At 37.5% G+C, this 19,038-nt stretch overlaps 1 long non-coding RNA gene across 1 annotated transcript in view; it reads right to left on the minus strand.

Moving 5' to 3' along the window:
- Nucleotides 1-19,038, minus strand: part of LOC125269111 — a 180,407-nt gene that overhangs the window by 24,368 nt on the left and 137,001 nt on the right. Inside the window, exon 3 of the long non-coding RNA XR_007185031.1 lies at nucleotides 13,795-14,001. This is a non-coding gene — a long non-coding RNA (uncharacterized LOC125269111). The remainder of the gene's footprint in view (nucleotides 1-13,794; nucleotides 14,002-19,038) is intronic.

The following is a 19,038-nucleotide window of genomic DNA, read 5'->3' on the forward strand; positions in this document are numbered from 1 at the left end:
ATGATCGCAGTGCTTGAAAGGGCCAGATCAAACAGCCTAGAGAATCCCAGGTGTCCGTCGCAGATTCAGACCCCAGCAATAACCACGAACCCACTTAGAGCTAATGTATTCTGTGTGGAAAATGAAGATGGCCTTTTGTTCTGCCCTTATGCGGGGTGTATTATTTAAGTTTCTTCTCAGATAGAGTTGAAAGCATGTTTGCATTATGAAAGTTGCTACGGCATACGTGCAGTTCAGGTAGACTGTGTACTTGTTTAGGTAAAAACTGAGTGTAGACTACACACTTTGTAATTAAGTCTATACTAGACATAATGTTTGAGACAATGGCTTCACCAATTTCCACAGCTCATTTACTAACCCATTAGGGATGCAATACTTTGACAATAACAACTTTTTCATGTTAATTTGAGCTTTTGTCCTAATCAACTGAGACCACAACTAGGCCAAAGTATCATGACCTCTGACCTTAATGGGTGTTACTGCATTCACAGACAGACAAGATAGATAGATAGACAGACAGACAGACAAGGGGGCCAAATATCTTACTGGACTATCCTGTAAATAAAAGGTAAACAAAAAAGGTCGTCACACCAGTGTTATGACCTCTGACCTCAGTGGGTATTACAGCATTCTCAGACCAGCTATAGTAAATGTTGCCGACCAATGGAAAAAAAAAAATCACACCAAAGTGATCCAACTTTGTCTTTGAAACTTTTTCCTGACCTTTCCTTGGGCACCTAATGGCACTTAAATGTGGCTTAGGGGAAGTTGCTTTGAGTTGATATTTCATATCCTCTCTCTTCATATCTGGGACAAGGCCCAGGGAGGACAGGCCAGGAGCAAAGGACACCATGTCCCATGTTTCTCCAGGTGATTTATGACCGGGCTCAGTGCCCTCATCCTGACCTCTTATTTGTGTCACCTGTGCAGGGACAGGCTCAGCTGAAAATGACAAAGCTCCTGTCCTGGGGTCATGACCTGCCTCAAAGACCCACATTCTGGAACTCATCACCGTTCTGGACAGCATCACTGAACTATAATCTCATAAAAATACCATCCAGTCCTTCCTTAATTGGGTATACTGGACAATAAACATTTCAAGTAGACAGTGTTTTGATGGTGTATTTTTTCACCTCTGTATGATGCATTTAAAATGACAGTTCAATATAAGTGTAAATAAGATATGTTTTTATTGTAGCCTGTTTTCATATAAGTCTTTCACAAAATGCAATACGGTAATAACACCAAATGCCTTATCATATCTAAATGGGGACATCATGTAGAACAGGGATTTTCAAACTGGGGCCCAGGGATTGCAACAGGGTGCAAAGAGTCCAAAAAAGATGTAAAAAAAAAAAAAAAAAAAAAAAAAAAAAAAATTATTGTGAAAAGCACTACACAAATGTATTTAAACATTAAATTTTATTTACACTAATCAGGCATAACATTATGACCACCTTCTTAAAATTGTGTTGGTCCACCTTTGCTGCCAAAACAGCCCTGACCCGTCGAGGAATGGACTCCTCTAGACCCCTGAAGGTGTGCTGTGGTATCTGCACCAAGATGTTAGCAGCAGATCCTTTAAGTCCTGTAAGTTGTGAGGTGGAGCCTCCATGGATCGGACTTGTTTGTTCAGCACATCCCACAGATGCTCGATTGGATTGAGATCTGGGAAATTTGGAGGCCAAGTCAACACCTCAAACTCATCGTTGTGCTCCTCAAACCATTCCTGAACCATTTTTGCTTTGTGGCAGGAGCATTATCCTGCTGAAAGAGGCCACAGACACCAGGAAATACCGTTTCCAAGAAAGTTGTCAAAGTAACATCCACATGGATGTAACATCAAAGCTTTCCCAGCAGAACATTGCCCAAAGCATCACACTGCCTCCTCCGGCTTGCCTTCTTCCCATAGTGCATCCTGGTGCCATGTGTTCCCCAGATAAGAGACGCACACGCACCCGGCCATCCACGAGATGTAAAAGAAAACGTGATTCATCAGACCAGGCCACCTTCTTCCATTGCTCCGTGGTCCAGTTCTGATGCTCACGTGCCCACTGTTGGCTCTTTTGGCAGTGGACAGGGGTCAGCATGGGCACCCTGACTAGTTTTCAGCTATGCAGCTCCATACACAACAAACTGTGATGCACTGTGTATTCTGACACCTTTCTATCAGAACCAGCATTAACTTCTTGAGCAATTTGAGCTACAGTAGCTCGTCTGTTGGATTGGACCACACGGGCCAGCCTTCGTTCCCCACGTGCATCAATGAGCCTTGGCCGCCCATGACCCTGTCGCTGGTTCACCACTGTTCCTTCCTTGGACCACTTTTGAAAGATACTGACCACTGCAGACCGGGAACACCCCACAAGAGCTGCAGTTTTGGCCGTCACAATTTGGCCTTTGTCAAACTCGCTCAAATCCTTACGCTTGCCCATTTTTCCTGCTTTTAACACATCAGCTGCCTTTGAGGGTAAAAATGTTCACTTGCTGCCTAATATATCCCACCCACTAACAGGTGCCGTGATGAAGAGATCATCAGTGTTACTCACTTCACCTGTCGGTGGTCATAATGTTATGCCTGATTGGTGTATATTAATTAACTATTTTTTTCTCACAGTATAAATGAGTCTTAGGCCCCGTTTACATGTACATGGCTATTTTGAAAAACGGAGACATTTCCCTTCGTTTGCACCCTTCGTTTACACACAAATGGAGAATTCGCCTCTGAAAACGAGTCTTTCTAAAAACTCCGGCCAGAGTGGAGATTTTGAAAATCTTCGTTTGCACGTTTGTATGTAAACTGAGACAAACGGGTGTTTAGGCAGCCAACGTCACAGTATGCGCCAGAGCTCGCACCTACGTCAAAAGTGCGACCTATGTTTACATGTGATCATGGAAGCATTCAGAGTAGCAGTCGCATTTATGTTGGTGCAAACTCTTCTCGTGTGTTATTCGTTGCTATTTATGTTGCTATTTATGTTGTTATTCGTTGCTATTTATGCATTTATGGTGCAAACTCTTCTCGTGTGTTATTCGTTGCTATTTATGTTGCTATTTATGTTGTTATTCGTTGCTATTTATGCATTTATGTTGGTGCAAACTCTTCTCGTGTATTATTCGTTGCTATTTTCGGGATTCTGATTGGCTTACGTTGGCTTGAGCTTCTCGTTACACCGCCACCTACAGGTTTGGCATGCTCTTGACGGCATATATACACGGGTACGTGTAAATGAACACTTTTCTGAAAACTGACATGTGTGCACAATGTTATTTTTGAAACCGGAGAGGTTGAAATGTCAGTTTATGAAAATAGCCTCCCACGTGTAAACGTAGCCTTAAAATAAACAGCTGCCTTTTTAATATATGAATGGTATTGTTCACTAAGGGATCATCATATTTGGGTTTTTTGCATCAAACATTTTGAAAACCCCTGACTAGCTTGCCTATATGACACGCAACACGAATATATCTTGTTAGTTAACATGAAAATCAACAATCATAAAGGGTTTTATTGTCACAGTGCAAAATGATATAGTGTACACTTGGGCGGAGGGTCTGCTGACGTATCAGTGTGTTTTGAAAGATGGATGTGTACCAAACCACTTTTTGATTTGCATTAAACTCACATTGTTTGCCCCATTAGCAAGGCCTGATTACTTCCTGGTATGAAAAACCCCTGTCACATTAGCACGGTGTAACTGAATAATCAAATGATCTCTGTGTAATGAACACTTGTTTTTGTATGATGAAATGCAACATAAATAGCCCAAATCTTGACTTGACGTAACTACATACACAGTGTTGTCCTTCTCAAAAAGCTAAGGTGGCTTCACAGCACAATGCCATGGACTCATCCAAGTCACACCAAAACAGATGACAATGAACAAAGGATCTTAACTTCGACAGGTAAGTCATACCACTGACTCACCCGTTTTTTAAAGGCATTCATTTCCCTAGCAACCGAGCGGCAGATAGTGTTAGCGAGGCAGTTTGGAGCAGATGGCTCAGTAAATACCTAGCCATGTGTTCCTGGGGAGGAACTAAAATGTATCTTGAAAACAGACAGACAAAGAGAAGAGGGCAAACATGCACATTTTCAACACTGCTTATTCCTCTTTTTCTTTTATCTCTGATTTACCTCATTTCCTCTGAGCTTGATCAGTGCTCTCTAAAGATGACAGCAGGCCAATTTCACTAAGCAGAAGATAGTGGACCACCTTTTTATTTTGTATACCATCATAAGTAGGTTACAAATGAGTAGTCTTTTGAAAAATACAATGTGAATGGTATTGTTAATTACTTAGCCTAGTGTTTATTTACGTTGTCCCATGTTACAATGAGCGATGTATCCTTTAGCACTCGAATCAGTGGTTCAGAGAGCGTATCAAACTGTCAAAGTCACGTGATTTCAGTAAACGAGGAATAGTTACGTCATCAGTGTTTCGAAACGTTTCGAAATTTTAATGGTTCATGTGACTTTGGCAGTTTGATACATGCTCTGAACCACTGATTCGAAACAAAAGATTTGTAAAGATTCATGAAGCAGTGTTTTGAAATCGCCCATCACCAGATATTGTTGAATAAAGTCGTTGTTTTGTTTTTTTGGTGAACAAAAAGTATTCTCGTCACTTCATAACATTAAGGTTGAACCACTGTAGTCACATGAACTGTTTTAAATATGTCTTTAGTAGCTTTCTGGGCATTTGAAAGTGTTAAGTATTTTATCAAAAATATCTTAATTTGTGTTCCGAAGATGAACGAAGGTCTTACAGGTGTGGAACGACATGAGGGTAAGTAACTAATGACAGAATTTTCATTTTTGGGTGAACTAACCCTTTAATAGTGAATATGAGTTCCCCATACCAAAGTGTTAACATTTAAACTGTCAAAAACACACAAAGTTTACACAAACAGATGCATAACTTCAGTGTTCGCTCATAATAAATAGAAAGTTATCATTATTGTATTTTTTTTTAATGCAGCTAAAGTATTCAAAAAAAATGTTTGGGCCACTGTACTGTACATAGTTTAACATGTTTTTTATCGAGCACCATGATATTATATGTAACACATTCGTCAGTGTTCTTTGCCAGCACAGCCAAAACAAGCAAGCACTCACAGTGTCAATGTGACTGTCCTTTACACAAAGTGTATTTCAACCGGCTGTTCGGTAAACAAGACTCTCTCCACCCTCTGAGCTGCTTGTGCAGATGTGAGCGTGGACCAGACCAGCTGGCCTGGTGAGTCAGAGCGCTTTCTACAGCACACAGTTCCTGGATCTGCTCTCACACCAGCAGTGACCACAGACTGCAATTCAACAAACACCTGCACAATCTGACCATGGCAACATGTGCACTTATGAATTTTCACAACTGCTCGAAAAGTGCTTGCATGGAACATATAATTCATTTTGAGCAGAACGTTTTCCTTGTGCCGGGCTGAGCTCCATGCTGTGTTTTACTAGAAAAAAAGAAAGAAAGAAAGTGGAAAACAGGTTTCAAGAGATAGTTTAAAACAAAAAATAAAAGAAAGTTCTGTTATTATTTACTCAACCTCATGTTGTTCCAAACCTCTATGCTGCATCTGCCAAAGCTTGCGACGTGGCGGTGCATAATAATGTAAATAACTCAAGCATATCTTTGCCTGAATTTTGACTTCTCTAGTATTATTCAAATGCTTTAAAGGGTTAGTTCACCCAAAAATGAAAATAATGTAATTTATTACTCACCCTCATGTCGTTCTGCACCCGTAAGACCTTCGTTCATCTTCAGAACACAAATTAAGATATTGTTGATGAAATTCGATGGCTCAGTGAGGCCTGCATTGCCAGCAATGATACTGCACCTCTCAAGATCCATAAAGGTCCTAAAAACATATTTAAAACTGTTCATGTGACTTCAGTGGTTCCATCTTAATATTACAAAGCAACAAGAATACTTTTTGTGTGGCAAAAAACAAAATAATGACTTTTCAAAAATATCTATATGGGCCGAGTTCAAAACACTGCTTCGGAGCTTTACGAATTGAATCAGTGAATCGGAGTGCCAAAGTAACATGATTTCAGCAGTTTAGCTGTTTGATAGGAGATTCGAATCACTAATTCGAAAAATAAGATTCATAAAGCTCAGAAGCTTCAGGAAGCAGTGTTTTGAAATCGGCCCATATAGATATTGTTGAAAATGCATTATTTTGTTTTTTTTGGTGCACAAAAAGCATTCTTGTAACTTTATAATAATAATAAAGGGTTAGTTCACCCAAAAATGAAAATTCTGTCATTAGTTACTCACCCTCATGTCGTTCCTCACCCGTAAGACCTTCATTCATCTTCGGAACACAAATTAAGATATTTTTGTTGAAATCTGATACAGTGGTTCAATACAGTACAGTGGTTCAATATTAATATTATAAAACGAGAATATTTTTGGTGCGCCCAAAAAAAAAAAAAAAAAAACGTATTTAGTGATGGCCGATTTCAAAACACTGCTTCAGACAGATTCGGAGCACAAATGAATCAGCGTATCGAATCATGATTCAGATCTCGTGTCAAACTGCCAACGGCTGAAATCACATGACTATGGTGCTCCAAACAGCAGATTCGATACAATGATTCATTTGTGTTTCGAAGCTTCCTGAAGCAGTGTTTTGAAATAAGTGACAGAATTTTCATTTTTGGGTGAACTAACCCTTTAAGAAAGAACAACTGAAGCAAATGAACTGATTTAAATATGTTTTTAGTACCTTTATGGACCTTGAGAGGTGCAGTAACATTGCTGGCAATGGAGGTGAACAGCTCATGTGTGTGATGTACAATGAATGTATAGGTCTGCAAAGTTTTAAAGGGAACCTATTATGCAGTGAATTATTTTCTGTTTTTGTTGTTTGATTCATATTAACAGCATATATGGGAGTACTGTATATTACACTGCTTTCATATTAATACACACATCTAAAGAGCTCAACACGTGAGATTTCTTTACTTGGTGTTTACGTTCACGGACATAACCGACTGTTTATGTGAACTTTGTGTGTTTTCTGACATAACCTTGTGTATTTGACAGTTTAAGCGCAAGACGTGAAAGAGAACTTAGTTTAATACTCACAGGACGCGCTGTCTGACAGGCAGCTTTCTGTGTGCGTTTCAGGTGTGTGCACTCAGAAAACCATATATCAGAAGTTTAGACTGATATGGCTTTAAAACGCATGCAGATAATATAACTTTCATGATGATGAAGAACTGCAAAATCACGTGAGCGTGACCATGATAGAGATTATAATCAAAATCAAACAGATGTTTTTGTTTTTGGCAGAGTATCCGAGGCACAAGTTGTAAAGGCTCCGCCCTCTTCTTGAAAGCGGGGTGGGGAGCAGCAGCTCATTTGCATTTAAAGATACATGCACGAAAACTGTGTGTTTTTCCTTCCACTCAAAAATTTGCATTTACAACATGGTATTATAAATGATCTGTGGGGTATTTTGAGCTGAAACTTCACAGACACATTCTGGGGACACCAGAGACTTACTTATAGTACATCTTGTAAAAAGATCCTCTTTAAAGATTAAAGTGCACGACAAATAAAGTTATTGTCTCTTAAAAGAAAGAATTGATTCTGACCTCCAAAACAAAATGTATGAACCATTAAAATGGCTTTAAAGGGGCAGTTTAAACTGTCAACATATTTTCTACACTACACTGACTCTTAGATCCATTTTGTCTTTAAGAATCATTCATTAAAAAGCAAACATCTGTGGCTCAGTCTGCAAAGGCTACATCAGCCATGTTTATACAGTATGACAAAAGTAGATAGAGCGTCATTCACCTTACTTATTTTGCAGCATTTGCTGCCGCCCGTACCCTGTCTGTTAATGTTCGTCAGCAGAGCTGAGATTCCTGCCCATTTGTGTTCAGAGTCCAGATGCTTCTCTCCTCTCCTCGCCTCTTCTCAGCCAAGCGGCGGCATGATTAAGCTTGATTTGTCACCAAATTATATACACAAAGTTTACATGCATTGTGTGCCACTCCAGCTGTTGCAGATTTGTACGACGGAATAAATCCTTAAGCACTCAATTTTGTGTGCACACACCACAGACTCTCCTGGTGATGAGAAGAAAGAAGGGAAAGCAATGACTGAACATATTCATTACATGTTAAGCTTAATCAACAGTATTGTCCGGATCTATTAACTTAATTCAAAAACACATTAATAATGCAATTCATGAAGCTTCGAAGCTTTACGAATTTTGTGTTTCGAATCAGTGGTTCGGAGCGTGTATCAAACTGCCAAAGTCACGTGAACCATTGAAGTTTCAAAACACTTATGACGTAACGAAGCCTCGTTTACTGAAATCACGTGACTTTCACGCTCCGAACCACTGATTCGAAACAAATGATTCGTAAAGCTTTGAAACTTCATGAAGCAGTGTTTTGAAATTGCCCATCACTAGATATTGTGGAATAAAGTCGCTATTTTGTTATTTTTGGCGCACAAAAAGTATTCTTGTCACTTTATAATATTAAGGTTGAACCACTGTAGTCACATGAGCTGTTCTGGGCATTGAAAAAGGGAGTGTTGTTGCTGGTGATGCAGGCCTCACTGAGTCATCGGATTTTATGAAAAATATCTTAATTTGTGTTCTGAAGATGAACGAAGGTCTTACGGGTGTGGAACGACATGAGAGTAATGTGAGTAATAAATGATTGAATTTTAATTTTTGGTTGAACTAACCCTTTAAGCTCCTCTTCTCTTATATCGAAATCCTCTGACATTTCTCTTTAAAAATGATCATTTTAGACTTATAATCCGTTACTGGTGTTTTGCTTTGCTCTATCCTCTGCGTCTCCGTGTTCGTCGTTACTTGCATCAGGTCAAAGGATACGCAAATCGACTTCGTCCACCAAGTCGTCCACCGGAAGCTAGTTATTTTAATTTCTAAAGTTTTAAATGTGGATATTTTTCTTTAAAAAAAAACCATCGCTTCACTTCGGAAGGCCTTTTTTAACCCCCTGGAGTCATATGGATTTCTTTTTTTATGGATGGATGCATTATTTTTGTCTTCAAAACACGGCCCCACATTCACAACCATTATAAACCTCGGAGGACTAAGGATATTTTTAAATACATCTCCGATTGAACTATCCCTTTAACTTTTATTGAACCCGGAATATGATGGTGGATCTGAACAAGGGAGCTCTAATCATTATGCAGGATCTAATGGACATGCGTTTTCACCGGAGCATATTCAAACCACAATGCTTCATTTTTCCATTGTCTAGGTATCATTCCTACGATGAATCAGATAAATGGGAACAGGCAATAATTGCTTCATGGGCTTCATTACGCGAGAAACTGTGAAGAAGAGGTCGTAATTAGAGCAGACCCCAGAGCTCAGCAGACCTTGATCAATACCATTAAAAATGTGAACTTTCCTTAGACTGCATTAGAGCAAAATCTAAACAGATTTTTTTTTTTTTTTTTTTTTTTTGCCACTAATGATTCTGAACTGCACCTCCATTACCACATATGAGAAAAGGCTTTATTAACATAATCAAATCAGTTTCTCTTGCACATACTGATAATATTGAAGAAAAACCAAGCGAAGATTCTCTGTGCAATTAAGAGCTTGTTATAATGACCTTCATAATCTCAGGATCAACAATACGTTTCTCATTTATTTCTCAAATACAGTCTCATTAAACACACATTCATGCCCCTGAGCCATTGTGTATACAAACAAAATGATTTATAATAGCAAAGTGCGACGGGAAAAGGGTGTGCGGCCTGCAACTAACTGTAGTCCAAAGTCAATGCTAATGTTCATCAGTCATTAGCACAAAGCTATCTGATTCCCTCGGGTAAAATTACCACAGCCATCTCGGTTCATTTCCACTTCCTGTGACTTTAAAGGTCATCTTTAAGGAGAAGGAGATCTAAAACTTGTGTCACCTTTCTTGTTGAGAACATGTGTTTGTAATTGTTTCTTAAGGACACGGGCCCTGCCAAAAGACAAGATGGCAGAAGGTTTGCGCTGAAAAATCGTAATGATCAGCTAGTGTAATTACAGAAATCTAAATTTGCATCTTGGGTTTTAATTCATCAAATCCATCTTTCCTACAAGCTCTTTAGTTCGCTCCATCTGCTTCCTAAACAAATGGTGGAAAAGACCGGGAGTCTGTTAGCTCATTTTTCCTGCCGCAATTACGCGCATGCTAATGGCTACTGTATTGATTGTTATTGCAGCGCAGAAGGTCAAGGTTGCATGAAAATGCAATCGAAAGAACTTTTAATGACACAAAGGAGCTAAATCGTCCCGCCAGAAACGCATTTAAAGACAATAAACAATTAGCAGAAAGTCCATCTATACGTGTCACATCCTCTGGCTCCATTCTCGCTATCTGTAGCAGCTTGAATGGCAGATTTATCTGAGCCTCCACCGTGGATCACTCCTCAGAACAAGTTCACAATTTTCTTCACAACTCGACAGTATGCTTGGGCGTTCGCTAATTTCGCTATTGTGCGACTTGGCTCACGTATCTGTGAAGTTTGATATTTTGGATGCTACTTGTGTAAAAGTGTGAAAAAGTCACAGCTTTCCTGGAGCTTCGCTCAGCTGCGTAAGATTAGCGACCTGTGATACTGCCGCTAATGATGAATTAGTTTGGAGTGCAACCGCAGATACTGTATCTGTCATTACTTAATCAACTTCAGTTCTAGCAGGCATGGCAATCAAACAACTCAGAGTTGTGTGCTACGGGGGCAGAGAGACATAACGCATGGCTGGATCCGCACTACTCTAATTTCCCTCCAGATAATGAGTTACATTCACTAATGTGATGTCAAAGGCATAGCCAGAGTTAATAGAATGATTGATAGGGCTCAGTAATAGCTCACTGCTGCAAAACAGACTCTCCAAAAAAACACTGAGCAATAATTAATCCACATTACTGACTGTATTGTGCCGCTATGTGTGCTTGAAACCTTTATCTCGTACTCTCCGAGAGCAGACGTCGGGCGAAAAACAGATCTGAAATTGTTTACTCACCTCCTGTCTAGGTAAATTACAGGCAGCCGCAGCTCTAACACGTTCAATGGTGAGAAGTGATTATGAAAGTGAGATTTTGCATCAAAATGCTATAATGTTAGTGTAAATTGCATCATTATATTTGATTTTCTTTATGACACTGATGCAAAATGGTGCAAAACATTTGTTGTCATTTCTTCCAGAGACAATTTACCCAATATTTTGGATAAACTCCCCATGAGGCCTGGATATCTCAGATATGCAAAAACCTGCAAAAATTCTGGGTAAAAAACATCCCAAGTTTGGTTAAATATGGACAAATCCAGCAATTGGGTTAAATGTTTGAGCAACCTGCTGAGTAGTTTTATTTAACTCAATTTACTCTAAAAAAATGTTGGGTTAAAAACAACCCAAGTTGGGTTGAAAATGGACAAACCCAGCAGTTGTGTTAAAAGTTTTTATTTAACCCGACTATTGTTTAAAAATGATTATATATGGCTGGCTTAAAATGAACCCAAAATAGGTTGTAAATTAAAAATCAGACACCTAATTACTAGAGGCAACAATAATAATCAAAATAATCATTAAACTTAAGAATTGTCATTTATTAAACATATTAATAAATGTTAATTCCCAACATACACTGGGTTCCTTTTAAGCAAGCAATACAGTCATTTTTAAACAATAGTTGAGTTAAATTAAACTACCCAGCAAACATTTAACCCAACTGCTGGGTTAAAACAACCCATTTGCTGGGTTTGTCCATTTTCAACTCAACTTGGGTTGTTTTTAACCCAGCATTTTTTAGAATTGGGTTGAAAACGGACAAACCCAGCGATTGGTTTGTTTTAACCAACCTGCTGGGCAGTTTTATTTAATCCAATTATTGTTTAAAAATTACTATATGATTGGCTTAAAATGAACCCAAAATAGGTTGGAAATTAAAAATCAGACACATAATTACTAGAGGCAACAATAATAATCAAAAGGTGAACTTTTATTAATAAGTAATTTAATACATGTTTATTGTTTAATTATTATTCATTAAACTTATTAAGAATTGTCATTTATTAAAGGTGCAAAAGTCTAAGTGTCCCCTGAATGTGTCTGTGAAGTTTCAGCTCAAAATACCCCATAGATTTTTTTTATTCATTTTTTTAATTGCCTATTTTGGGGCATCATTAAATATGTGCCGATTTAGGCTGCGGCCCCTTTAAATCTTGTGTTCCCCTCTCCCGGAGCTCGCGCTTGCCTTAAACAGCATAAACAAAGTTCACATAGCTAATATAAGCCTCAAAATGGATCTTTACAAAGTGTTCATCAAGCAGCATGTCTAATCGCATAAGTATGGTATTTATTTGGATGTTTACATTTGGTTATGAATGAGTTTGATAGTGCTCCGTGGCTAAAGCTAACATTACACACTGTTGGAGAGATTTATAAAGAATGAAGTTGTGTTTATGCATTATACAGACTGCAAATGTTTAAAAAATGAAAATAACGACAGTCTTGTCTCCGTGAATACAGTAATAAACATGGTAACTTTAACCACATTTAACAGTACATTAGCAGCATGCTAACGAAACATTTAGAAAGACAATTTACAAATATCACTAAAAATATCATGTTATCATGGATCATGTCAGTTATTATTGCTCCATCTGCCATTTTTCGCTATTGTTCTTGCTTGCTTACCTAGTCTGATGATTCAGCTGTGCACAGATCCAGACGTTAATACTGGCTGCCCTTGTCTAATGCCTCGATCATGGGCTGGCATATGCAAATATTGGGGGCGTACATATTAATGATCCCGACTGTTACGTAACAGTCGGTGTTATGTTGAGATTCGCCTGTTCTTCGGAGGTCTTTTAAACAAATGAGATTTATATAAGAAGGAGGAAACAATGGAGTTTGAGACTCACTGTATGTCATTTCCATGTACTGAACTCTTGTTATTTAACTATGCCAAGGTAAATTCAATTTTTCACCTTTAAACATATTAATGAATGTTAATTTCCAACATACACTGGGTTAATTTTAAGCAAGCAATACAGTCATTTTTAAACAATAATTGAGTTAAATAAAACTTCCAGGCAGGTTGAGCCAAACATTTAACCCAACTGCTGGGTTTGTCCATTTTCAACCCAACTTAGGATGTTTTTAACCCAACATTTTTTAAAGTGAACTATTGATTAAAAGTTACTACAGTACATGGCTGGATTAAAATGAACCCAAAATAGGTTGGAAATTAAAAATCAGACAATCGCTGGTCCAAAACAACCAAATTGCTGGGTTTGTCCTTATTTAACCCAACTTGGGTCATTTTTAAGGCAGAGTGTAAAGTGCAGGAAAATGAGACTTTGCACCTTCTCCCTCTGCAGTCGATTTTCTTTTTTGTCGTCACAAACGGCCTCATTTCTTTCGGTGGCCCTGTACAACTCTGCCATTTCTCCACGGAGCCCCGAGAGCTCACGTCGCAATTTCATCAACGCCTGCCGAACGGCACGCAGCAAAACTCCCTCATAGGTTAATCCCGATATCACACTTCACCACCAGTTCACTAAGCTGCTTAAAAGGACACATTATAACTATGACAATGACCTGCTAATGGTTTTACATTTCTCTGAAGCATCATGAGCTATCTTTGTCATTTTTATCTCATAATGAGATCTGTCAATTGCGCAAGGGAGAAGGAGATCCAGCGGCCAAGGACGCTGATATTTCACCCGCCCAGGCAGAATAAATAATAGCCTGGAAAACGCAGGGGACAAAACAAACCTTGATCCCCTCCACTGCTCTGTTTTCGTAGCAGGCGACTGCTTGGTCTCGTCCCCAGGGGTGCTTGTGTTCTGTGTCGCTATTAGCTGCTTTGCTGCTGTGGGCAGGCTGATCCTCAGGGCCACGCCGCTGGACTCCACGCTGGCCTGTGATGGATGAGCGGCTGCTCCCCTGGGCGTCTTTGAATATTTCCTCAAGCAAAGTCGCCTGAAGAAAATGGGACATAATTTGTCACGTTATTACTGTATTAAGGCCAAATTTTAATTTTCTTTCTTGTTCTCCTCTGTTGTCCTCGAAGAGCAATTTATGATATAGGGCCATCAAACTTGGAAAACAGATGGTTGTGATGCTTTTCGTCTTCTTCAGAGGAGGAGGTCTACTGTGAAACGTCGGTAAAAATGATCATATTCTGCACAAAATATACACTTTAAAGAATGGGTCCAGATGCAGACTAAATGAACCATTTGCATTTTTTTTTTGTATGTTTGTTTGTTTGTTAAAAGATATATCTGAGGAATTCGAGGAAGAATGGATGACTAATCAGAGTACGTGGGCAGTGGATGCATCAACAATGAACTGCTAAATGAAAATGAACAAAAAAAAAAAAAAACAGGGTTGAACAATAACCATCAAAACTTAGTTTTAGAGCTTTAGTCACACTTTGTGTTCTTTTAATTAAACAAAGGCTTGTTTTAGCTATTACAAATACATTTATGGAATATATTTAAAGGGACAGTTCACCAAAACATGAACATCATTAATTCACCTTCATTTGTTTCATGATTTCTTTCTTCAGTGGAACACAAAATCCAGGGTTATTATTGTTCACTATAAAACTAAAACTATTAATATATAGATTTACTCACCCTCAAGCCATAGGTGTATATGACTTTCTTCTTTCTTTCTTTCGATGAACACAGTCGGAGTTACATTAAAAAACATCCTGACTCTTCTATGCTTTATAATGGTAGTGAATGGGGCTCGAGATTTTGAAGCCCAAAAAAAGTGCATCCATCCATCCATCATAAAAGAAATCCACACGGCTCCAGGGCGATAATAAAGGCCTTCTGAAGTGAAACGATGGGTATTTGTAAGAAAAATATCCATATTTAAAACTTTATAAACTATAATAACTAGCTTCCAGTTAGTTAATAGACGGCTATACGCATCAATTTACTGCAAAAGAGTAACCTCTGAACCGACATAGGATGTATTAGTATCGTAAGCTTAGACGCCTCTCGCGGTTCAAACAAATAGGGCTGGGCAACAAACTCAAGCTCCTCTTCTCTTATATCGAAATTCTCCAATATTTTTCTTTAAAAATGATCATTTCTAATGACTAAAAATGAATGAAAATGTGTCATTTCATTTAAAAATGTGTCATGTCATTTCATTTAAAAATGACTTCTAATTCGTGACCAGTATTTTGTTTTGCTCTATCTTCTGCACTTCTGCATTTGTCAATACATCATGCGTCAGGTCAGAGGTCACTCTTTCGCTGTAAATCAGTGCATACAGCCGTCTGCCGGAAGCTAATTATTATAATTTATAAAGTTTTAAATATGGATATTTTTCTTACAGGAGGCCTTTATTAAGCCCCTGGAGCCATGTGGATTACTTTCATGATGGATGGATGCACTTTTTTGGGCTTCAAAATACAGCTTGGAAAAGCCAGGATATTTTTTTTGTCTGACAGAAGATAGTAATATACACCTAGGATGGCTTGAGGGTGAGTAAATCATACGATAATTTTCATTTTGGGGTGAACTATCCCTTTAAATTGCAGTCTATTTTCTATAAAAAGCTATAAAATGACTTCAGAAGACTTGGAATATAGATGTATGAATCGTACCATCCACATATGATACTTTTATGGTACTTTTATTTTGGAGTTTGAATGGCCTAGTCCTCTTTAAATTGCATTATATGTAGAAAGATTGGCCAGGATATTCTTCAAAAAAATTTGTGTTACATAAAATCAGTCAGTCAGCCATACATGAGGATGAGCAAATGATGACTGAATATTAATTTTAGGTGCAAAATCTCTTTAACTATTTATTTAAAAAAAAAAAAAAAAAAAAAAAATCATAGGATATGTTAATGATGCATCCTACGGCAAAAGAAAAAAATGTAAATTCCCTATTATCATGTTTTTATATTCAAAAAGTACTCTAAAACTAGCAATTTTAATATTACCAGAAGATAATGTACCCCTCCGTTTTCTGTATTATTTATGAGAGCATTATTTCTCGAGGAAAAGATAATAAAATAAAAAAAAGATTAACAAAATTTTAGGTCACCGTTCACCCCAAGGCCTCTTTGCATTATGCATTTCCTCTCTGGAAATTCTGATACATCATGAAACAAGATTCACACCTTTGAAAATCCTAAAGCAAAACGCCCAAAGCCTTTCACAGTCCGCATTTGGAAACAGCCCCTGCCAATTTTAATATCATTCAATCTCTGGACCAACTGTTTCCAGCCCGACAGTATCAATGTCTGACACGCTAATCCAATGACTGCAGGCTCTATTACTTTCAATTAGCTCTGACAGCTCGGGGCTTAATCTATACTGGGCACGTGCGTGTGCTCTGTCGTGAGGGCAAGGTGCTTGGAATTCTTTTTGTTGTTGGCCTTTTCATTTTTTATTCTGAGGTGAAACGGACATGGCTTCTGTGACCTGGCTTATGCATCATGAGCGGGAGTAGCGCTTGATAGCAGCCGTGAACCGAAGATGAGTGTTTGTTTATCACTGCAGCCATTTTAAGCACATGCACGCTCATACATGGGCAAGGTCACCCTCATTCACACACATGGCCTAAGTGCACTAAACATCTAAATAGTTTTTGTTATTATAGATGACATACATAAATATATATAAGGTTATAAGATTTTTTTGATGTTAAAGATGCTTAATAGGAATCAAAATACAGTAAAAACAGTAATATATTTTAATATATTACTGAATTTTCAGCAGCCATTACTACAGTCTTCAGTGTTACATGATCCTTCAGAAATTATTAGAAATATACACTGATTTGGTGCTCAAGAAACATGGAAAATATATATAAAAAAAAATCAGCATTTGGTGAATAGAACATTCAAAAGAACAGCCTTTATTTGCAATAGAAATCTTTTGTAACATAAACATGTTTTTGATCAATTTAATCTGTTCTTGCTACATAATAGTATTAATTTCTGTAAACATTATACATTATATGTATTAATTTCTTATTTTGCCCAAAATTTTAAATGTTAGTATAATATAAGACATACAATAAAATGAAAATACATATAAATATAATAATATAAATGTTATAATACATTAATTCAATAATAATATAATATAATATAATATAATATAATATAATATAATATAATATAATATAATATAATATAATATAATATAATATAATATAATATAATATAATATAATAACAGAAATGTAAAATATAGGCATTTTCACTAGTGGTTTCAGACTTGGAAAATAAATTTACAGCCCGTCCCCTTTTTTACAGTTACCATAAGGCAAGGCACATTTATAGATCACAAACCCATGTGGCCACAAATGAGTTAAGTTTTATGCATGTTTTCTTTTATAATGCCGACAACATATGCATCACACATACGTCCATGCATGTATTCTTCCTAAGCCTATAATGTATTCACGATGTTTAAATTCCCCAGCTCAGAGACTGAGCCCTACAAATCAGCTCTACCCAGCCCCCTGAAGCTTTCCTATAATCTCAACATTGCTAATTCAGATCTTGAATGATGTCCCAAACAGCAATGCAGCGATGACCTGTACATTTGATGCAGTGATGCACAACAAATACATGCAAATATTTGTGGTGTCAGAGCTCAATGCACTGAGCTCATGATGGGTGTTGTTTGTTTTAGAGGTCTAACATTCAGGAATTGGCATCTGCTGAGGTATAGATGGGAAGTGGAGCCAGACTCTAAAAATGCTGAGCTGTTTTGACCCAAACATGGACAAACCTAAATGTTGGTTAAAATTTTTTAATTAAATTTTTAAACCCAATGGTTGGGTTTGTCCATATTTTACCCAAACATGCATTTTTTTTTTTTTTTAGAGTGAACTAACTATCTTATGGCTCTATATTATTATATAAACACATTTAAGCTGTGTGTACTCTCTGTACAATATACATCTTGTATATTTGTCCTAAATAAATCTTTTGCAATTGCAGACATTAGTCTCAGAAGGCCAAATGTATGTGCCAGGTCTTAAATATTTCAAATCAAATTCATTGGAATTTAATTTTATTTTACGGATTTAGGCATTTTGCAGAAAAGCGCCTGCAGTACTTCAATTAATCATAATGAACCACAAAGCAGGTGTCTTTCTGCTCCATTTTACCTGAATACAAACACTCCAAATAGACCAAATAATGTATTTGGATTGGCGATGTTGTAGCATATGGTTTATTGAGAGACGTGACTGTTTTGGCTTGGAATTTCCAACTGGTCAGGACCAGACCAGAAAACGTGCACAAAGCCATTTGGCTTCAACCATAGAGTGAATCTTCTGTCCAAGAACCTGAAGAAAAAAAGCCCTTCTGAGGAAATGAGAGACATTAAGTAAACTAATAGCAGTTTATTTAGTTCCTATAAACTAAAAGCATTAATTTATGTCATCTAATTGTATCATATTGTTAAAGCCACACAATTTCCAACCACCCTATTATCTATTATATTCATGCCGTTGTTCATTCAGTTCAATTTCTGTATTCCACGCTGAAAGCTTCAGGTCTCAGGGCCACAGAGAAACTATATCCACCCTGAATTTGTCTCGAGTATATGCACATCACGCATGCCCTATAGGACCATTTGCACAGCAAACCACTCAAGGCCAAAGACTCAAGGACCATGAAAAATAAACTGTAGTCTAAATACTAGCTATTTGTTGTACTTCCATCAAGGTCTCAAACGCCAGGGACCCACAAATAGGAAAGTTGAGAAGAAAAAAAAAAAGGAAAGTTTTGGTAAAACAAATAATTATTTAAAAACAAATAATAGTATGCGTAATGTCTATACTATATATAGGGTATATAAGGATTATGAATTTCTCTAAGGACATATAAAGAATTCAGATACAAAAGCTGCTAAACGCCACCTCCGTCAAAAATGAGATAATGATATTGAGTGAATGCGTTCATAAAATACTTACAATTCAAATCCACTAAATCCCAGCGTCAGCCCATTTGTTGGCAGAAACTGCTA

This window comes from Megalobrama amblycephala, linkage group LG5, assembly GCF_018812025.1.
Source record: "Megalobrama amblycephala isolate DHTTF-2021 linkage group LG5, ASM1881202v1, whole genome shotgun sequence".
NCBI lineage: Eukaryota > Metazoa > Chordata > Actinopteri > Cypriniformes > Xenocyprididae > Megalobrama > Megalobrama amblycephala.